Consider the following 6,127-nt stretch of genomic DNA (forward strand, 5'->3'; position numbering starts at 1 on the left):
GCCTACAATAGCTTGTTTCCATGTATTACATGTTTTAGTCCTGTAAATACTGTAAAAAAAATCACAACAGGCAGTCATAGTATCTTCTTCCCTTTATAAACCTGCAGAGGGAGGTCTATATGCAAATTCTTCCTTCTTTATAAACACACCAACAGCAACTGTCAAAGCATTTGAGGCAGTCACTGATTTGCAGGGAGTTTACTGCAGAATGAAAAATATGATTGCCTGGAGTTTATTATTTGTAGTCGCTATTCATGGTAAGAAAATCAGCAGGTTGGTGTAGTAGACTTTGGCTTTTCAGGGTTGGGACAGGCAGTCATCAGGCTCCACCCACTGTACCCACAGAGTCCAGCAGAGGGCGGAACCTGTGTGAGACGGAACAAATAGGTGCGTTTGACTTAATGCGGTGCTGCGCAGCGCTGACTTAACGTGATGCATGCTGGACTTAAAATAAGGCTTTTTAATTTATTTTTTATTTTTATTTTTAAAGATTCATATCAAACATACAACAAGGCACATTGCATTCATATTCTGTCAATCTTACAACATGAATTGAACACAGAGTACCATATTGATAATTTTCCAAGAAAAAAAAAGGAAAGAAAAAAAAAGACAAAAGGAAAGAAAATAATAAAAAAAAAAAGAAACAAGCAGTAGACACTAGGAGATGAGTTTGCATAATTATTCATGAAAAAGTAGGGCTTTTTTTTGTTTTAGCAACATTTCAGGGATTCTTTATACAGAATTATATCATTTAGAAAGGCATTAAAGATGGGGTATGTTTTAAGAAATCTGTGTATGAAGTATTTTGCCATTAAAATCAGATTATTCATTTCAAATTCAGATCTTTTGTTCTCCATTTGAAGTCTAAATTTAACATATTCATATGTTAAAATTGGGAGATTTTTTGTATTATACGTGATCTAGAATCCATCTCTAAAAGTGATTACTTTCCCTGGACATTTATTGAAGCAGATGGCTACACCGCCAGATCGATTGGAACCATGACTGAATATAATCTTTTCCCCCCATTAGTTTGACCAGAAGGTGGCATCAGCGTCACAGGAGTGAGTCTCTTGTAAGAAAGTACAGTGGGCATTTTGTCCCTTACAAAATAAAAATACTGCTTTCTTCTTGTGTTCAAAGAAGTTAACAATAAACTCGTCTTTAACATAGAGAAAGAAAAAAAAACTATAAAACCGTAACAATAACCACCAAGATAAGTAAAGATCTCTTTTGGTTCTTTAGAAATGTAGCTAATGGGTAATCCTCTAACAGTCAAACCAGTGAGGATAACATTACCCCTGCCTTTAAATGATCAGTCTTTCCATGCTTACAATGAGATGTTTTTTATTCTCTGGCATATATGCAGCGACCGTTTATGAAGCCAAAAGGTCCGCGGTAATATGCCTTCTCACCCGCTTTTACTTGCTTGCAGAATTTGCGGCCAGAGTTTTTCACTTTCCACCTTGTCGTCCTTCGTCAGATCCTCTGCGAATCGGATCCCTGCAGCCTCACAGACCTGCGACCTTTTAGTCATTCTCCAGATGGCATCCCTATGTTGACGCTTTGGTAAACTGCACAATCAGTGTCCACGTATTCGTCCATTTTCTGGGACCATTCTGGCGCGATCTCCCCCAACAGTCGTATCACCTCTTGCCTGATGTTTTCATCCAACGTTACTTTGTCTTTGATTCCCTTTATTCTCAGATTCCAGCGTCGTCTGTATCTTTCTTGCTCCTTTGACCTTTCTGTGAATTGAAAGACCTGCAGTGATGATGGATTTACTTGATATGCAGAGGTGAGCATCAATGATGTGGCAGTGGAAGGGGAAACCATGATGATGGATGATATTACAGAGAAGGAGCATAGAGGATGAACAGGAGAGCCCACCTGGAAAAAGGAACTGTGGAGGAGATGCAGTTGTTGATGCTGATAAACTGAAGTTTGAGATATGATTTAAGCCAGGAGAGGGGAGTAAAGGTGATGTTGAGGGAGGATTCAAGACAGGAGTCAGAATGAAGTATCAAAGGCAGCACTGAGGTAAAGAATGATATTAATGCTGAGATGATCAGTGTCTGAGAAGATGATGAAGAAAGAATGTGTTTAATTTAAAATACAATGTTCCTGAGGAGTAATGTTTTGAAAAGATGAAAAAACTATTCACTGTGATACCTGTGCTTATGTATCTAATTTATATATTTTTAGATTTTGAAATGATGTATGTTTTTATGGTAGACATTCAATACCTTGTTTCAAGTCAACACACTTTTTTACATGGTGTCCTGTGAAACTTAAATACTCACAACACAGGCAGTTGTTAAAGTACATCCCTTTATAAACCTGCAGAGGGAGGTCTATGCAAACTCTTCCTTCTTTATAAACACACCAACAGCAACTGTCATAGCATTTGAGGCAGTCGCTGATTTGCAGTGAGTTTACTGCAGAATGAAAAACATGGTTGCCTGGTGTTTATTATTTGTAGTTGCTATTCATGGTAAGAAAATTAATTCTGCGATTACAAAGTAAAATATGTTTAAGTTTGATGGATAATTATCAGAATTTCTTTGCTTACAGGAGTTTGGAGTGAGATCAAACTGGACCAGTCTCCCTCTGAGGTGAAAAGACCTGGAGAGACAGTGAAGATGTCATGTATCACATCTGGTTATACTATGACAAGCTACAGTATCAGCTGGATACGACAGAGGCCAGGGAAAGCTTTGGAGTGGATTGGGAGGATAAACACAGAAACAACCGTTGCTAGCTATGCCAGCTCCTTCCAAAGCCGTTTCAGTTTTACTCAAGATGTGCCCAGCAGCACTCAGTACCTCGAGGTCAAGAGCCTGACAGCAGAAGATTCAGCGGTTTACTTCTGTGCTCGATAAAACACAGTGACTGAAGACAGTGGAGCAGCTGCACAAAAACCTCCACGGACAACAAGTCTGTGAAGTGATCACACTTGGGTTTTCTAATCAGCTGCATTTAAATGTGTTTACATTTTAGACAAGTTACTTTTATATTTACATATTGTATGTAACTCTTCACTGTGTCTATATAGTTACATGAGTAAAAGAAAGAGATGTCTGCATGTCTATCTGCCATTTGATATATGCCAAAAAAAATTATATTTTAAAGTAAAAATATTTTTAAGCTGTTAACAAGTTCTGTAAAAAAAAATCCTACAGGTGTTACAGGTTGGACTGAAACTCTTCTTTACTGGAAAGCAAGAGTAATTTTTTAATTAATTATTAATTTAATGTTGTTTTTAATATAACCATGACATCTGGCCTTGAGAAAGATCATCATTAACTAACTATAATAATCCACTTTTTCACAAAATAGCCAATGACAGCAAAACTATCTGCTGAAATCATTGTCCAGGTGTGAATAAAAGTAAAGTAATACAAATAAAATAAAATAAACATAGTAGAGTAGGGGCATTTTCCAAAAAGTTTCATCTCTTTCTAACTCACAATATTCATGTATATTAATGACAGCATTATTTCAGCTCACAACTGCGTTCTGAAAAGCTCTTCAACAAAGAAGAAATTAAACATGAACTTCTTTATCTCAAATGTTTTCACTTTTTACTTTCAAAACACAACACACCTTACATTGAAGCCACTCAATTCAGATCAATTTTTAATGCCCTAATAAATATTTCATCTGAAGTTGGGGCCTAACAAACAGAGGCCTTTTCCAGGCAGGTTATCAATGTTTTCACTCTGCACAGGCAGTAGCAATAAACAGATGGACATGGTATAAATTAATGCTGATAGAATTTAATCCAATAAGAAGACTTTCTTCTTTTGTCTTTTTCACTATTTATAGCACAATAAACAGAGAAGTGAATGATATCCTGAATAGGGACAGAAGCATATTTTAATTACAGTGCTTTTCAAGATTCTCAAAGACACTTAACATGCTAAATAATCTAGATAACATTCTTAAAATACTTATAGTATTAAAATACTAATAGTATCAATATATAAAGTCCAATATAAAAGATACAATATTACATTAGAGTAACTACTTGAACATAAAAAGATTGGATCAGTTTATCAACAGTCAGTAGTTCTTCTATTACAGTATAACTTGATCATTTGTCACAAAACAGTAACAGAATGACTGTAAACAGATCATCAGTAGACCTGAACAAAAACACTTGTAACATGAAGCCACCAGAGGAGGAGCCCTCAGACCACTAATGACTTCAACACCAGCTCACTGTTACAGAGAGACACATTATGTAGCAATAAAAATAAGTGTTAAAACAAGGTTAATGACTAATGATACTACTTCTACTAACCAGAACAAGAAGAAGAATAACGCACAGTAGAGGCATTTTTCAAAAGTGTTTTCTCTGTCTGATTCACATTGTTTATGTGAATTAATGACAGCATAAATTCAGTGCACAGATTCAAAAAGAGCTAGTTGAATAAAATGCTTTTCAAAAAAACCACATTACAATTTAGTAGTTTTATTGTGGAAGTGAAATTCATGTGTGTGAGTCAGATGTTTCTGCAATATAATATGAAAATCACTTTGTGGACCTGAAGTAAAATTCAGATGGGTAAAAACAAAACATAATGTCACTATGTTTTTTGTGTGTGTGTGTGTGTGTGTGTGTGTGTCATCGTGATTCAGTTGTATGTTTAAAGATGTTGTTTGTTTGAGGAATCTCAGATAAACTTTAAAGACAAAAATCAACTTTTTAAGATATTTCAAATTAAACAAGTTTAAAACTTTGATGCCTAAATCAAATTTAAAAGTCCAACATACAAAGATCAAACTATGTCCTCTCTGTGAGAAAGAGTTAGTGCAAGTTGTCTTCCACCTGTTTTGGTGGCAGCCCGGCTGACGGCGAGTGTCCTGTTTATTTCTCCTTTTTTCTTGCATTCTGTTTTCCCCTGTGTTTTGCCCCCCTCTCTATGTTTCCTCTGCTCCCCTTGCTTCTGTCTTCCCCTCTCTCTCTGCCCCTGATCCCAGCTGACGATCCTCACCTGCACCTTGTCTGCCTGCCTGTATATCAACCACTCAACTTGATCGTTGTTGCTCCTGACCTGGTTCACTCACCTCTGTCCTCCGTCGAGTCAGCTGAGCTCGCATACCTGCTCTCTCCTCGGGCTTCTTCCACGGCACTCTCTTGTTTCCCCCTCGTGCCTCGCAGTCAGCCTGCCACCACACTCCACCAACCCACACGCACAAACAGATAGAAGTTCTTAAAGCACCAGTTTTAGGGTTAATGCAAAACATAGCTGTCTTCCACCATTACTAACCTGACTTGTCATGAACCCTGCATCCCTCACCTGAATTTGGGACTGGGTGAGTGTGTTTTGATTTGTTTTTTTCCTTTGGGTGAGTGAGGCATGCTTGGTGTGTTCTGTATTTTTTTCCTTCTCTCAGTTTTTTGAATCCTTGGTGTGTCTGGGTTCCTAAGTTGGCACTTGCTGCACCTGCTGGTAATCACGTACCTGTTCCTGATCTGCCATCCCTACCTCTTAAGGAGAGACCAGACTTCCATTCCCTGCCGGATTGTTAAGTCATGTACCGTAGGTCTTACCTTAGCATCTAGCCTTAAGCTTGTTAATCTAGCAACCAGTTTGCTTTTACTAACTTCTCTCTGCCTGTCTCCAGATCACCTGCTCTGCCTGCCTGCCAGTCCCTCAAAGCCGAGATCCAAACTTACCAGCCAGCCCTCACGCTCCACTGCTTGGAAAGGGACTCCCTGCCACCTCGTTCACCCTGCCTCAGTCAATAAACTGTTTAACTGCTGCTTTGTCTCTGTGTCTGCATCTGGGTTCTAGCATAACTCCTGATATGACTGCAGAGAGGATGACATACTTTTGACTGAAATTATTTGTCTGACTGGACAGTTTCTTTTATTATAGACAGTTTTCTCATTTTTATTCCCACTGGGGTAGTCATTGATTTCTTTGTTGGTGTATCGGTCTATTTTTAACCCACTGTCCTGAGTCCTGCGCTCTTCCTTTTCTGACAGATTTAGTTTTTATGCATCAACATTGTATTTCCAATATCGGCTGATGTCATGAAAATGATTTGACTTATGAACAATTTGTGAGAAAGTCAACATAACATAATAAACATGTTACTTTTTTATTGTTCT

At 37.8% G+C, this 6,127-nt stretch overlaps 1 long non-coding RNA gene across 1 annotated transcript; it reads right to left on the minus strand.

Annotated features, from left to right (window-relative positions):
• Positions 1-489: 489 nt before the first annotated feature.
• LOC123964446 lies at positions 490-5,511 on the minus strand. Its single transcript, XR_006823442.1, has 4 exons — positions 5,280-5,511; positions 5,077-5,175; positions 2,576-2,628; positions 490-1,906 (listed from the first exon to the last, which is right to left on the minus strand). It is a non-coding gene; the product is annotated as an uncharacterized LOC123964446 (long non-coding RNA).
• Positions 5,512-6,127: the final 616 nt, after the last annotated feature.

The sequence above is a fragment of the Micropterus dolomieu genome, unplaced genomic scaffold (genome assembly GCF_021292245.1).
Source record: "Micropterus dolomieu isolate WLL.071019.BEF.003 ecotype Adirondacks unplaced genomic scaffold, ASM2129224v1 contig_2557, whole genome shotgun sequence".
In the NCBI taxonomy this organism is placed as follows: Eukaryota; Metazoa; Chordata; class Actinopteri; order Centrarchiformes; family Centrarchidae; genus Micropterus; species Micropterus dolomieu.